Source organism: Ranitomeya variabilis, chromosome 2, assembly GCF_051348905.1.
Source record: "Ranitomeya variabilis isolate aRanVar5 chromosome 2, aRanVar5.hap1, whole genome shotgun sequence".
NCBI lineage: Eukaryota > Metazoa > Chordata > Amphibia > Anura > Dendrobatidae > Ranitomeya > Ranitomeya variabilis.
In genome coordinates, this window is record NC_135233.1 from 1,019,881,919 (window position 1) to 1,019,897,196 (window position 15,278).

General features: G+C 55.1%; 1 long non-coding RNA gene across 1 annotated transcript in view; it reads left to right on the plus strand.

Moving 5' to 3' along the window:
- The first annotated feature begins 5,852 nt into the window (after window positions 1-5,852).
- Window positions 5,853-15,278, plus strand: part of LOC143808550 (uncharacterized) — a 1,160,439-nt gene continuing 1,151,013 nt past the window's right edge. Inside the window, exon 1 of the long non-coding RNA XR_013221975.1 lies at window positions 5,853-6,031. This is a non-coding gene — a long non-coding RNA (uncharacterized LOC143808550). The remainder of the gene's footprint in view (window positions 6,032-15,278) is intronic.

Here is a 15,278-nt window from a genome sequence, read left to right on the forward strand (position 1 = left end):
AAAAGAGAAAGTGTGCAGCCAACCACCCACAGACCCAAAAGTTAAAAAGACACATTTCCAGGCTACTTGCCATGGAAATGTTGCCGTTTCAGCTTGTTGACCATAAGGATTGCCGCCAACTCATGGTGGCACCTGTCCCTCGATACTCAGTCCCCAGCTGCCACTTTTTTCCTGTGTGGAATCAACGCCTTGTACCAGCACGTGCCCTTATTGACGCACTTACTGGAATTGTCCACTTTATGGCTGACATGTGGACAGGGACAGCTTGTGGGCAGTGATGCTACACTTCCCTGACAGCCCACTGGGTATACAGTGTAAAGGCTTGGGCCGAGTCACATCCTGGCATGGCACTTGTGCTCCCGACGCCAAGGATTGCTGACCCTACTTCAGGGTTTCCTCCGTCTCCTACAGCAGTTCCTCACCACTTCCTACTCCTCCTTATCCTTAATCTCCAATGTGCTATGTCAGAGCACATCATCCACATTAGCAGAAACCTGGAAGCTCTGCAGCACTGCCTCAGCGAAGCAGCAATGGGCTTGTTGAAGGTAATTTGTCTAGGAGACAAACTGTACACCGTGGCAAATTTACTTAAAAGACAGGTCTGTGGTTTTTGCTGCTGAGCATCCAACTAAGCATGGTCACGTGTGATTATGAGCATAACCTGGTGACAGCTGTTAAGCTTGGCAAGCTCACACACGTAACATGCTTTTCACATGTGCTCAACTTGATTGTTCTGTGGTTTCTGTAAACCTAACTAGATTCATTGCCTATTTCTGCAAGTCGGCTACAGCTGCAATCGTTCTGACAGCGCAACTGCAGCGCATGCAAGTGCCAGGTGACCGACTGATGTGCAACATCACCACGCTCTGGGGTTCCACACACGAGTTCCAACACACCTGTCGGTATTCTGGTCAGCCTCCGCACATAACATCTGAAGAGTGGACATGGATGTCTGACATTTGTGCAGTTCGCAAAGGACTTTGAAGACTCCACAAAGATGGTTAGTGGTGATGATGACTCGATAGTCCATGCAGAGATCTAGCGTCTCTGCCTACCTAAACAGTCGCTGCTTACAATTAAACATGAAGCTTTGCATGCAGACTAGGTTGGGTTGTAGGAAGACATGAGACAGAGAGAGTGTACCCAGCCCTGCCTCATCTCTTCTGCTCAGCACAGATTGGGTAACAATGAGGATGTGGATGCTGAGAAGGAACAGGAGCTGGTGGCTAGCACAAAAGAGGCTAATAACCACACAACTTTTGTCTTGTCTCTCCTATGTGGATGGGCTGAGGATGGGAATGAGGAAGAAGATAGGGAAGAGGAGATGGAGCTTGGCTCATATGGCTGACTTTATGTAACGCTGCCTTTCCCGTTACCTTCATCTTGGCCAAAAAGGGTACTGGTTGTTCACCCTGCAAGACCCACGCTACAAAGGAGAATTTTGCATTTCTTCTTTCTGAGGTGGATAGGTCTTCCAAAAAGATGCTATAATAGAAGTTCCTTGTGGAAAATATGTTGAAAATATTCCCATCAGACAACACTAGCAGCAGGGGGCAAGCTTCCTTGCCCAACCAAGCAGGAGAGGTGAGGGAGAGACACAGCAGAGTCAGGGTGCACTGTCAAAGGCATGGGACAATTTCATGACATCAGCCCAGCATCCAGGGCCTGATTACTGGATATTTTTTGACAAGGAGGGAAAGTTTTTTAAAGATGGTCAAGCAATACCTGGCCAACCAAACCAGCATACTCCCTACTTCTTTTGTGACTTTCAACTATTGGGTCTCAAAGTTTGGACACCTGACATGAACTGTCTCTCTATGCCTTGGAGGTGTTGTGCTGCCCTGTCACTAGCTTCTTGTCTGAGAGGGTTTTTAGTGCCACCAGGGGTTCATACAAAGGCAGGTGCTTTCGCCTGTCAACTGAGAATGCTGACAGGCTCACTCTTATAAAAATGAACAAAGCCTGGATTAGCCCACACTTTTCCACATCATCAAATGGCAGCAGCCTATAAAATGTTTTTATTATTCAATATTTGAATGAGGGGCACCAGCTGTGGCCTTTCAGGGATCTATGGATGACCTTCCTTATAAGTTTTGCCTGTCTTTGCACTTTCCGCAAAGCCTTTATGACTACATACATTACCGTTCAAAAGTTTAGGGTCACCCAGACAATTTTGTGTTTTCCATGAAAACACATACTTTTATTAATCAAGTTGCTAAATGAATTTAAAATCTAGTCCAGACATTGACAAGGTTAAAAAAAAAAAGATTTTTATTTGAAAGAATAACTTTCTCCTTCAAACTTTGCTTTTGTCAAAGAATGCTCCCTTTGCAGCAATTACAGCATTGCAGACCTTTGGCATTCTAGCAGTTAATTTGCTGAGGTAATCTGGAGAAATTTCACCCCATGCTTCCAGAAGCCCCTCCCACAGTTGGTTTGGCTTGATGGGCACTTTTTGCGTACCATACGGTCAAGCTGCTCCCACAACAGCTCAATGAGGTTGAGATCTGGTGACTGTGCTGGCCACTCCATTACAGATAGAATACCATCTGCCTGCTTCTTCCCTAAATAGTTCTTGCATAATTTGGAGGTGTGCTTTGGGTCATTGTCCTGTTGTAAGATGAAATTGGCTCCAATCAAGTGCTGTCCTCAGGGTATGGCATGGCGATGCAAAATGGAGTGATAGCCTTCCTTATTCAATATCCCTTTTACCTTGTACAAACCTCCCACTTTACCAGCACCAAAGCAACCCCAGACCATCACATTACCGCCACCATGCTTGACAGATAGCATCAGACACTCTTCCAGCATCTTTTCAGCTGTTCTGCGTCTGACAAATGTTCTTCTGTGTGATCCAAACACCTCAAACTTGGATTCATCGGTCCATAACACTTTTTTCCAGTCTTCCTCTGTCCAATGTCTGTGTTCTTTTGCCCATATTAATTTTTTTCTTTTATTAGCCAGTCTCAGATATGGCTTTTTCTTTGCCACTCTGCCCTGAAGGCCAGCATCCCGGAGTTACCTCTTCACTATTATTATTATTATTTATTATTATAGCGCCATTTTTTCCATGGCGCTTTACATGTGAGGAGGGGTGTACATAATAAAAACAAGTACAATAATCTTGAACAATACAAGTCACAACTGGAACAGGAGGAGAGAGGACCCTGCCCGCGAGGACTCACAATCTAAAAGGGATGGGTGAGGATACAGTAGGTGAGGATAGAGCTGGTCGTGCAGTGGTTTGGTCGATCGGTGGTTACTGCAGGTTGTAGGCTTGTCTGAAGAGGTGGGTCTTCAGGTTCTTTTTGAAGGTTTCGATGGTAGGTGAGAGTCTGATATGTTGTGGTAGAGAGTTCCAGAGTAGGGGGGATGCACGAGAGAAATCTTGTATGCGATTGTGTGAAGAGGAGATAAGAGGAGAGTAGAGAAGGAGATCTTGTGAGGATCGGAGGTTGCGTGCAGGAAAGTACCGGGAGACGAGGTCACAGATGTATGGAGGAGACAGGTTGTGGATGGCTTTGTATGTCATGGTTAGGCTTTTGTACTGGAGTCTCTGGGTAATGGGGAGCCAGTGAAGGGATTGACAGAGGGGAGAGGCCGGGGAATAGCGGGGGGACAGGTGGATTAGTCGGGCAGCAGAGTTTAGAATAGATTGGAGGGGTGCGAGAGTGTTAGAGGGGAGGCCACCGAGCAGGAGGTTACAGTAGTCGAGGCGGGAGATGATGAGGGCAAGGACCAGGGTTTTTGCAGATTCTTGGTTTAGGAATGTACGGATCCGTGAAATATTTTTGAGTTGGAGGCGGCAGGAAGTGGAAAGGGTTTGGATATGTGGTTTGAAGGAGAGATCAGTGTCAAGGATTACCCCAAGACAGCGGGCTTGTGGGACTGGGGAGAGTGGGCAGCCGTTTACTGTAATGGATAGGTTCGTTGGGGAGGTCGTGTGAGATGGGGGAAAGACGATGAATTCTGTTTTGTCCATGTTCAGTTTTAGAAATCTAGCGGAGAAGAAGGATGAAATATATATAGACGTTGACACTTGCATTTTGCGCGTACTATTTTTCAATGAGTCGTCCATACAGTTTAACACAGTAATAACACAGTTATTGTTGAATTACAGTGGTATGTAAAACTCACAAAAAGCTTTGAAAAATATTTCTCGATTAGATTACTCATCCATAGAATATTACATGCTTTCTGTCACATTTTGGTGGTATTAAAGTCCAAAAATGCATTTAAAAATTTAGCTTGGTTACACTTCTCACCCATACACTTTTATGTGGTCTGCGGTACATTTCTTGAATATATAACACCCCAAAAATGCGTTTAAAAATTTTGCTGGGTTATATTACTTGCCAGTACACTATTCTGTGGTCTGGGGTACATTTTTTTGTAATATACTGTATAACACTCAAAAAAAACTGTTAACAAATTTTGCTTGTTAAATTTTTCAGGAATAGAGTATTACATGGTATTAGGTTCATTTTTATGATATATAACAATCCAAAAAGTGTAAAAAAATGTTGCTGGGTTCAGTTTCTCACCAAAACACTACTTCAAGTTCTGGGGTACGTTTTTGATGATACAGTGGAGAAAAAAAAGGATTTAGTCAGCCACCAATTGTGCAACTTCTCCCACTTAAAAAGATGACATCATGGGTAGACCGCAATTATAAGAGTCAAAATTAGAAAACAAATCCAGAAAATTACCTGATGATATCAATTACAGGCCTCTCTCATCTTTTTAATTGGGAGAACTTGCACAATTGGTGGCTGACTAAATACTTTTTCCCCCCTCTGTATAACACTCCAAAAAAGCATTCTAATTTTGGGGGGGATTGAATTTATCGTCCAAAGAGTATTACATGCTTTGCTTTACATTTCGGTGGTATGTAACACTAGAGATGAGCGAACCATTCAAGGTTCAGATTGGCAAATGACTCGATGTTCGCGAATATATCCGAAACCCATTGAATTTAATGGGAGGCAAAACCAAACGCATAGACAAGACCTTCAGGGGGCCGAAAAGCTGCCAAAACAGCTCAAATTTGGGGCAGATGCCAGAAAAGTGGCATCAATTTTAACCAGAGTACACATAGTATAATTGCGCAGCATGGATGAATGGGACAGGGCTTGGACCAGCATTTCTATCGTAAACATTGATCAGCAAATTAAGACAAGGTCGGTGAGGAACTGATGTAAGCCTGCTGTGCTGGGAGCCCTGATACCTCTTGCAACAGCTCAAACTGTATACCAAAATAGGACAGGACAGGCGGTCTAAAGAAAAACGACTAACTTGTGAAAACCTCTAAAAACGGATATCGTTATTAGGTACTCGTTAAAGGGAACCTGTCACCACGTTTTTGGAAGATGGGATAAAAATAGCGTTAAATAGGGGCAGAGGTGGGCGTTACATTAGTGTGTGTGTTATGCGTTTATTACCCACCTAAGTTGCCAAAATAACTTTGCAAAGTCTCCGTTTTCGCCTGTCAATCAGGCTGGTCAGGTCACATGGGCGTGGTGTCTTCACCCAGATTTGGCGTAGTTTTCCGTTGGTGGCGTAGTGGTGTGCGCATGCCCAAAGTCCGGAATCCTCTTCCAGGGGATTTAAAATAGCGCGGTGTTCGTTATTGCATTGGTGATCGGTGGGCGCGGCCATCTTCCTTTGGCCGCGCGTGCGCAGAAGCGGCGCTCTGCTGGCCGCGGCTTCAGGAAAATGGCCGCGGGATGCCGCGCGTGCGCAGATGGATATCGCGGCGGCCATTTTCCTGAAGCCGCGGCCAGCAGAGCGCCGCTTCTGCGCACGCGCGGCCAAAGGAAGATGGCCGCGCCCACCGATCACCAATGCAATAACGAACACCGCGCTATTTTAAATCCCCTGGAAGAGGATTCCGGACTTTGGGCATGCGCACACCACTACGCCACCAACGGAAAACTACGCCAAATCTGGGGGAAGACAACGCCCATGCGACCTGACCAGCCTGATTGACAGGCGAAAACGGAGACTTTGCAAAGTTATTTCGGCAACTTAGGTGGGTAATAAACGCATAACACACACACTAATGTAACGCCCACCTCTGCCCCTATTTAACGCTATTTTTATCCCATCTTCCAAAAACGTGGTGACAGGTTCCCTTTAAAACAGGAGGGACAGTTGTCCCAAACAGACAAAAATACATATCTAATATATAATTGCCTAGAATACTACTTCCTGCAATTTGTGCCAACTTCCGTGGCTTTGTCCGGAGCTAATGTCCTGAGATAATGTCCGGAGCTAATGTCCGGAGCTAATGTCCGGAGCTAATGTCCGGAGCTAATGTCCGGAGATAAGTGACGTCACCAGTGTCCTACACCCAGGCAGAGCACAGGGGCCCCAGGCAGCATATGGGGCCCCAGGCAGAGCACAGTGGCCCCAGGCAGAGCACAGGGGCCCCAGGCAGCATATGGGGCCCCAGGCAGAGCACAGTGGTCCCAGGCAGAGCACAGGGGCCCCAGGCAGCCTATGGGGCCCCAGGCAGAGCACAGTGGCCCCAGGCAGAGCACAGGGGCCCCAGGCAGCATATGGGGCCCCAGGCAGAGCACAGGGGCCCCAGGCAGCATATGGGGCCCCATGCAGAGCACAGTGGCCCCAGGCAGAGCACAGGGGCCCCAGGCAGAACATGGGGCCCCAGGCAGAGCACAGGGGCCCCAGGCAGAGCACAGGGGCCCCAGGCAGCATATGGGGCCCCAGGCAGAGCACAGGGGCCCCAGGCAGAGCACAGGGGCCCCAGGCAGCATATGGGGCCCCAGGCAGAGCACAGGGGCCCCAGGCAGAGCACAGGGGCCCCAGGCAGCATATGGGGCCCCAGGCAGAGCACAGTGGCCCCAGGCAGAGCACACACCAAATCGGAGGCCGAGGGGCCCCGCCAACCAAATCGGAGGCCGAGGGGCCCCGCCAACCAAATCGGAGGCCAAGGAGCCCCGCCCACCAAATCGAAGGCCGAGCGGCCCCGCCCACCAAAGCGGAGGCCGAGGGGCCCGGCCCCGCCCACCAAAGCGGAGGCCGAGGGGCCCCGACCACCACATCGGAGGCCGAGGGTCCCCGCCCACCAAATCGGAGGCCGAGGGTCCCTGCCCACCAAATCGGAGGCCGAGGGTCCCCGCCCACCAAATTGGAGGCCGAGGGTCCCCACCCACCAAATCGGAGGCCGAGGGGCCCCGCCTACCAAATCGGAGGCCGAGGGTCCCCGCCCACCAAATCGGAGGCCGAGGGTCCCCGCCCACCAAATCGGAGGCCGAGGGTCCCCGCCCACCAAATCGGAGGCCGAGGGGCCCCGCCCACCAAAGCGGAGGCCGGGGGTCCCCGCCCTCCAAATCGGAGGCCGAGGGGCCCCGCCCACCACATCGGAGGCCGAGGGGCCCCGCCCACCAAATCGGAGGCCGAGGGGCCCCGCCCACCAAATCGGAGGCCGAGGGTCCCCGCCCACCAAATCGGAGGCCAAGGGTCCACACCATCCAAATCGGAGGCCGAGGGGCCCCGCCCACCAAATCGGAGGCCGACGGGCCCCACCCACCAAAGCGGAGGCCGAGGGTCCCCGCCCACCAAATCGGAGGCTGAGGGTCCCCGCCCACCAAATCGGAGGCCGAGGGTCCCCGCCCACCAAATCGGAGGCCGAGGGTCCCCGCCCACCAAATTGGAGGCCGAGGGGCCCCACCAACCAAATCGGAGGCCGAGGGGCCCCACCAACCAAATCGGAGGCCGAGGAGCCCCGCCCACCAAATCGAAGGTCGAGGGGCCCCGCCCACGAAAGCGGAGGCCGAGGGTCCCCGCACACCAAATCGGAGGCAGAGGGACCCCGCCCACCAAATCGGAGGCCGAGGGGCCCCGCCCACCAAAGCGGAGGCCGAGGGTCCCCGACCACCAAATCGGAGGCCGAGGGTCCCGGCCCACCAAATCGGAGGCCGAGGGTCCCCGCCCACCAAATCGGAGGCCGAGGGTCCCCGCCCACCAAATCGGAGGCCGAGAGTCCCCGCCCACCAAATCGGAGGCCGAGGGGCCCCGCCAACCAAATCGGAGGCCGAGGGGCTTCACCAACCAAATCGGAGGCCGAGGAGCCCCGCCCACCAAATCGAAGGCCGAGCGGCCCCGCCCACCAAAGCGGAGGCCGAGGGGCCTGGCCCCGCCCACCAAAGCAGAGGCCGAGGGGCCCCGCCCACCACATCGGAGGCCGAGGGGCCCCGCCCACCAAATCGGAGGCCGAGGGTCCCCGTCCACCAAATCGGAGGCCGAGGGTCCCCGCCCACCAAATTGGAGGCCAAGGGTCCCCGCCCACCAAATTGGAGGCCGAGGGGCCCCGCCCACCAAATCGGAGGCCGAGGGGCCCCGCCCACCAAATCGGAGGCCGAGGGGCCCCGCCAACCAAATCGGAGGCCGAGGGGCCCCGCCCACCAAATCGGAGGCCGAGGGGCCCCGCCCACCAAATAGGAGGCCGAGAGTCCCCGCCCACCAAATCGGAGGATAAGGGGCCCCGCCAACCAAATCGGAGGCCGAGGGGCCCCGCCAACCAAATTGGAGGCCGAGGAGCCCCGCCCAACAAATCGTAGGCCGAGCGGCCCCGCCCACCAAAGCGGAGGCCGAGGGGCCCGGCCCCGCCCACCAAAGCGGAGGCCGAGGGGCCCCGACCACCACATCGGAGGCCGAGGGGCCCCGCCCACCAAATCGGAGGCCGAGGGTCCACACCATCCAAATCGGAGGCCGAGGGGCCCCGCCCAACAAATCGGAGGCCGACGGGCCCCACCCACCAAAGTGGAGGCTGAGGGTCCCCGCCCACCAAATCGGAGGCCGAGGGTCCCCGCCCACCAAATCGGAGGCCGAGGGTCCCCGCCCACCAAATCGGAGGCCGAGGGTCCCCGCCCACCAAATTGGAGGCCGAGGGGCCCCACCAACCAAATCGGAGGCCGAGGAGCCCCGCCCACCAAATCGAAGGTCGAGGGGCCCCGCCCACGAAAGCGGAGGCCGAGGGTCCCCGCACACCAAATCGGAGGCAGAGGGACCCCGCCCACCAAATCGGAGGCCGAGGGGCCCCGCCCACCAAAGCAGAGGCCGAGGGTCCCCGACCACCAAATCGGAGGCCGAGGGTCCCTGCCCACCAAATCGGAGGCCGAGGGTCCCCGCCCACCAAATCGGAGGCCGAGGGTCCCCGCCCACCAAATCGGAGGCCAAGAGTCCCCGCCCACCAAATCGGAGGCCGAGGGGCCCCGCCAACCAAATCGGAGGCCGAGGGGCTTCGCCAACCAAATCGGAGGCCGAGGAGCCCCGCCCACCAAATCGAAGGCCGAGCGGCCCCGCCCACCAAAGCGGAGGCCGAGGGGCCTGGCCCCGCCCACCAAAGCGGAGGCCGAGGGTCCCCGACCACCAAATCGGAGGCCGAGGGTCCCTGCCCACCAAATCGGAGGCCGAGGGTCCCCGCCCACCAAATCGGAGGCCGAGGGTCCCCGCCCACCAAATCGGAGGCCAAGAGTCCCCGCCCACCAAATCGGAGGCCGAGGGGCCCCGCCAACCAAATCGGAGGCCGAGGGGCTTCGCCAACCAAATCGGAGGCCGAGGAGCCCCGCCCACCAAATCGAAGGCCGAGGGGCCCCGCCCACCACATCGGAGGCCGAGGGGCCCCGCCCACCAAATCGGAGGCCGAGGGTCCCCGCCCACCAAATCGGAGGCCGAGGGTCCCCATCCACCAAATCAGAGGCCGAGGGTCCCCGCCCACCAAATTGGAGGCCGAAGGTCCCCGCCCACCAAATCGGAGGCCGAGGGGCCCCGACCACCAAATCGGAGGCCGGGGGGCCCCGCCCACCAAATCGGAGGCCGAGGGGCCCCGCCCACCAAATCGGAGGCCGAGGGTCCCCGCCCACCAAATCGGAGGCCGAGGGTCCCCGCCCACCAAATCAGAGGCCGAGAGTCCCCGCCCACCAAATCGGAGGCCGAGGGTCCACACCAACCACATCGGAGGCCGAGGGGCCCCGCCCACCAAATCGAAGGCCGAGGGGCCCCGCCCACCAAATCGGAGGCCGAGGGGCCCCGCCCACCAAATCGGAGGCCGAGGGTCCCCGCCCACCAAATCGGAGGCCAAGGGTCCCCACCCACCAAATCGGAGGCCGAGGGTCCCCGCCCACCAAATCGGAGGCCGAGGGTCCCCGCCCACCAAATTGGAGGCCGAGGGTCCCCGCCCACCAAATCAGAGTCCGAGGGTCCCCGCCCACCAAATCGGAGGCCGAGGGTCCCCACCAACCAAATCGGAGGCCGAGGGTCCCTGCCCACCAAATCGGAGGCCGAGGGGCCCCGCCAACCAAATCGGAGGCCGAGGGTCCCCGCCCACCAAATCGGAGGCCGAGGGGCCCCGCCCACCAAATCGGAGGCCGGGGGCCCCGCCCACCAAATCGGAGGCCGAGGGGCCCCGCCCACCAAATCGGAGGCCGAGGGTCCCCGCCCACCAAATCGGAGGCCGAGGGTACCCGCCCACCAAATCGGAGGCCGAGGGTCCCCGCCCACCAAATCGGAGGCCGAGGGTCCACACCAACCACATCAGAGGCCGAGGGGCCCCGCCCACCAAATCGAAGGCCGAGGGGCCCCGCCCACCAAATCGGAGGCCGAGGGGCCCCGCCCACCAAATCGGAGGCCGAGGGGCCCCGCCCACCAAATCGGAGGCCGAGGGTCCCCACCCACCAAATCGGAGGCCGAGGGTCCCCGCCCACCAAATCGGAGGCCGAGGGTCCCCGCCCACCAAATTGGAGGCCGAGGGTCCCCGCCCACCAAATCAGAGTCCGAGGGTCCCCGCCCACCAAATCGGAGGCCGAGGGTCCCCACCAACCAAATCGGAGGCCGAGGGTCCCTGCCCACCAAATCGGAGGCCGAGGGGCCCCGCCAACCAAATCGGAGGCCGAGGGTCCCCACCAACCAAATCGGAGGCCGAGGGTCCCTGCCCACCAAATCGGAGGCCGAGGGGCCCCGCCAACCAAATCGGAGGCCGAGGGTCCCCGCCCACCAAATCGGAGGCCGAGGGTCCCCGCCCACCAAATCGGAGGCCGGGGGGCCCCGCCCACCAAATCGAAGGCCGAGGGGCCCCGCCCACCAAAGCGGAGGCCGAGGGTCCCTGCACACCAAATCGGAGGCAGAGGGACCCCGCCCACCAAATCGGAGGCAGAGGGACCCCGCCCACCAAATCGGAGGCCGAGGGGCTCCGCCCACCAAATCGGAGGCCGAGGGTCCCCGCCCACCAAATCGGAGGCCGAGGGTCCCCGCCCACCAAATCGGAGGCCGAGGGTCCCCGCCCACCAAATCGGAGGATAAGGGGCCCCGCCCACCAAATCGGAGGCCGAGGGGCCCCACCAACCAAATCGGAGGCCGAGGGTCCCCGCCCACCAAATCGGAGGCCGAGGGTCCCCGCCCACCAAATCGGAGGCCGGGGGGCCCCGCCCACCAAATCGAAGGCCGAGGGGCCCCGCCCACCAAAGCGGAGGCCGAGGGTCCCTGCACACCAAATCGGAGGCAGAGGGACCCCGCCCACCAAATCGGAGGCAGAGGGACCCCGCCCACCAAATCGGAGGCCGAGGGGCTCCGCCCACCAAATCGGAGGCCGAGGGTCCCCGCCCACCAAATCGGAGGCCGAGGGTCCCCGCCCACCAAATCGGAGGCCGAGGGTCCCCGCCCACCAAATCGGAGGCCGAGGGTCCCCGCCCACCAAATCGGAGGCCGAGGGTCCCCGCCCACCAAATCGGAGGATAAGGGGCCCCGCCCACCAAATCGGAGGCCGAGGGGCCCCACCAACCAAATCGGAGGCTGAGGAGCCCCGCCCACCAAATCGGAGGCCGAGGGTCCACACCAACCACATCGGAGGCCGAGGGGCCCCGCCCACCAAATCGAAGGCCGAGGGGCCCCGCCCACCAAAGCGGAGGCCGAGGGTCCCTGCACACCAAATCGGAGGCAGAGGGACCCCGCCCACCAAATCGGAGGCAGAGGGACCCCGCCCACCAAATCGGAGGCTGAGGGGCCCCGCCCACCAAATCGGAGGCCGAGGGTCCCCGCCCACCAAATCGGAGGCCGAGGGTCCCCGCCCACCAAATCGGAGGCCGAGGGTCCCCGCCCACCAAATCAGAGGATAAGGGGCCCCGCCCACCAAATCGGAGGCCGAGGGGCCCCACCAACCAAATCGGAGGCCGAGGAGCCCCGCCCACCAAATCGAAGGCCGAGCGGCCCCGCCCACCAAAGCGGAGGCAGAGGGACCCCGCCCACCAAATCGGAGGCCGTGGGGCCCCGCCCACCAAAGCGGAGGCAGAGGGACCCCGCCCACCAAATCGGAGGCCGAGGGGCCCCGCCCACCAAAGCGGAGGCCGAGGGTCCCCGCCCACCAAATCGGAGGTCGAGGGTCCCCGCCCACCAAATCGGAGGCCGGTCCCCGCCCACCAAATCGGAGGCCGAGGGTCCCCACCCACCAAATCGGAGGACGAGGGGCCCCACAAACCAAATCGGAGGTTGAGGAGCCCCGCCCACCAAAAGTAAGTGCGGCCCCAAAAGTAAGTGCGCCCCCGGGTGCAAAAGTAAGTGCGCCCCCGGGTGCAAAAGTAAGTGCGCCCCCGGGTGCAAAAGTAAGTGCGCCCCCGGGTGCAAAAGTAAGTGCGCCCCCGGGTGCAAAAGTAAGTGCGCCCCCGGGTGCAAAAGTAAGTGCGCCTCCGGGTGCAAAAGTAAGTGCGCCTCCGGGTGCAAAAGTAAGTGCGCCCCCGGGTGCAAAAGTAAGCGCGCCCCCGGCCCCGGGTGCAAAAGTAAGCGCGCCCCCCAGTCCCGTGTGTGAAAAGTGCTGCTGTAAAGCTGGTAGCGCTGTTCAAGCACCATGTATTTCCTTCAGGAAATGCCCATCTAATATATAATTGCCTAGAATACTACTTCCTTCCTGTGCCAAGAAAGAACATACCAATATACATAGTTATTGATACATATTATTTATTATTTACATTATTGTTCTTAAGCAAAGAACCGTTGTTGTGGCATTTGCCACAACACGCAAAGTTGTTGTCTGATGTCTTTCATCACTCCCCTCATAAGCATGTTCATGGATCCTGTGTAACTGTACCTTAAATAACAAGAATTGTCAAGAGCTGGTGAGTGCAGCCATTTTTTGTTCTTTCTTACTATTATTTATTAATTGTATTATTCTTACATTTGAATAAATAAAGTATATATGGATTCTAGACTCCCGATTCTTTAGAATCGGGCTGCCATCTAGTTTATAGATAATCAATCAATAGTACAAATAGTACAAATTAGCTAACACAGCCACACTAATGGTCCTATTCTCAACTCCTGCCTGCCAGCGGAGGATGGCACCCTACATGTAGCAATAATGGCACCCCTGCTCCTCGGCAGCTGACCCTAGGGTTTTTATTATGCCCTATGATAAGAGTATAAGATAGGGAGTGTTAATAGGTCCTGAGATAGCTGACACTCAGTATTAACCGAGATAAGTCACTCACAATAGTTTCTCCGCACTGATTGGCTGCCTGAATTTCCACACATTAAGTTAATTTAAAAAAAAAACAACGTCCGACGCTATTCTGACCTCTCTCCACCATCCTCCCCTCATTAAACACGTCTTCCCGCACTCATCATAGAGCACCACTATCCTAGCCAAAGTCCTAACCAAAGCATTAGTGGAAACTCGATGATTTACCGAGCTTTGTCCAAATTTTGCCGATTTTGAGGATAAATGCTCGGGAATTGGAGCATGAATCCGAATATGCAATGTTTATGTTGAAATTGAGATTGGTAAACGTTTTCCGAACAAGTTCACTCATCTCTCTACAACACTCCAAAAAAAGTTAAAAAAGGTTTTTGGCTTGAATTTGTTATCCATAGAGTATTATGTGCTGTATGTTACATTTCGATTGTATATAGATAGGAAAGAGCGAACGTGCTCTGTGATATGCAGATATCACTCCAATATCTGGCTGCTCATTACTTGGAAAGCATTTGGCGGGGCTAGATTTAAAACTAAAATCCCTGCCCCACATGTGTGGTGCCTGTGGTATATTTCTGTGTTAGATAAAACTTCCAAAAAGCATTTTAAAAAAATTCTGGATTCAGTTCCTCACTCATATAGTATTAGGTGCTCTGCGGTACATTTCATTATTACGAAATACTTCCAAAAAGCGTTCAAAATTTGTTTATGGATTCAATTACTCACCCATAGTTTATTACATGGTTTGTGGTTTGTGGTACATTTCGGTTGTATCTAACATTAACAAAAAGCATTGAAAAATGTTTCTGGATTCAAGTCCTCATCCATACAGTATTACACGGTCTTTGGTACATTTTTGTTGGTATATAACACTCACAAAAAGCGTTGTAAAATTATTCTTGATTCAATTACTCATCCATACAATTTTACATGCTTTGTGCTACATTATTTTGGTGTTATTCTCCAAAAAATTATTCTCCTGCTGCAGGTGACAATTTTTTTTTTACAAAAATAAACCTTGTTTCCATAGACCTAGCAAATACAAAATTCATAAGGCGTGTGGTAAGGGATTGGGAAGTAGAAGTGCTGATGATGGTGCACACAGATGCTGTGGACATGGCAAAGGTATGATTATACCAGTTGCTGAAGCAAAAGAAACACGCTCATCCATAAAATAATTTCCTGTCATACTGTGCAAGGAGGCACAGTATACAACGTCTGAAGCCAGAGCAGTACAAACTGGTGGATGGTAGGATAGCAGACAATGCTCTCAGCATGCTTGGCAGCACCACCAAGTCTTCCACACATTCCAGTTTCTCCAGCCAACAGTCTTTATCCTCACCCTAATCCTTTTCTACCCACCTTGTTGAGTCCCAGGAGACTAGTAATCCCACACTAGGACACTCCAAGGAGCTCTTTACAACATCACTTCTTGATTGTGACCTCTCATCCTGCATGTTTCAAGAGAGACAGGAGGAGATGTTGTTTAGTGATGCACAAAACTTAGAGCAGCCATGGCCAAAAGAAGGTGATGTGGGGAACGGCAAATTTTGTCAAGAGAGGAAGATTATGATGAGACACAGTTGCCAATAAGTAAAACTTTAAGGCTGGACTTCAGAAAGGCTGATTCTAATGGACTCAGAAAGAAAGGTCCAATGACTAGATGTTCTAAAGGACAGAAATGTCCAAGAAGGATAGGAGATTTTGCTAAACGAAATCCTCACTACACAATCCACAATCGGTAACAATCTCAAAAAGAAGGAAGAATTGGAAGCATTTAAAGAGAACAGGATAA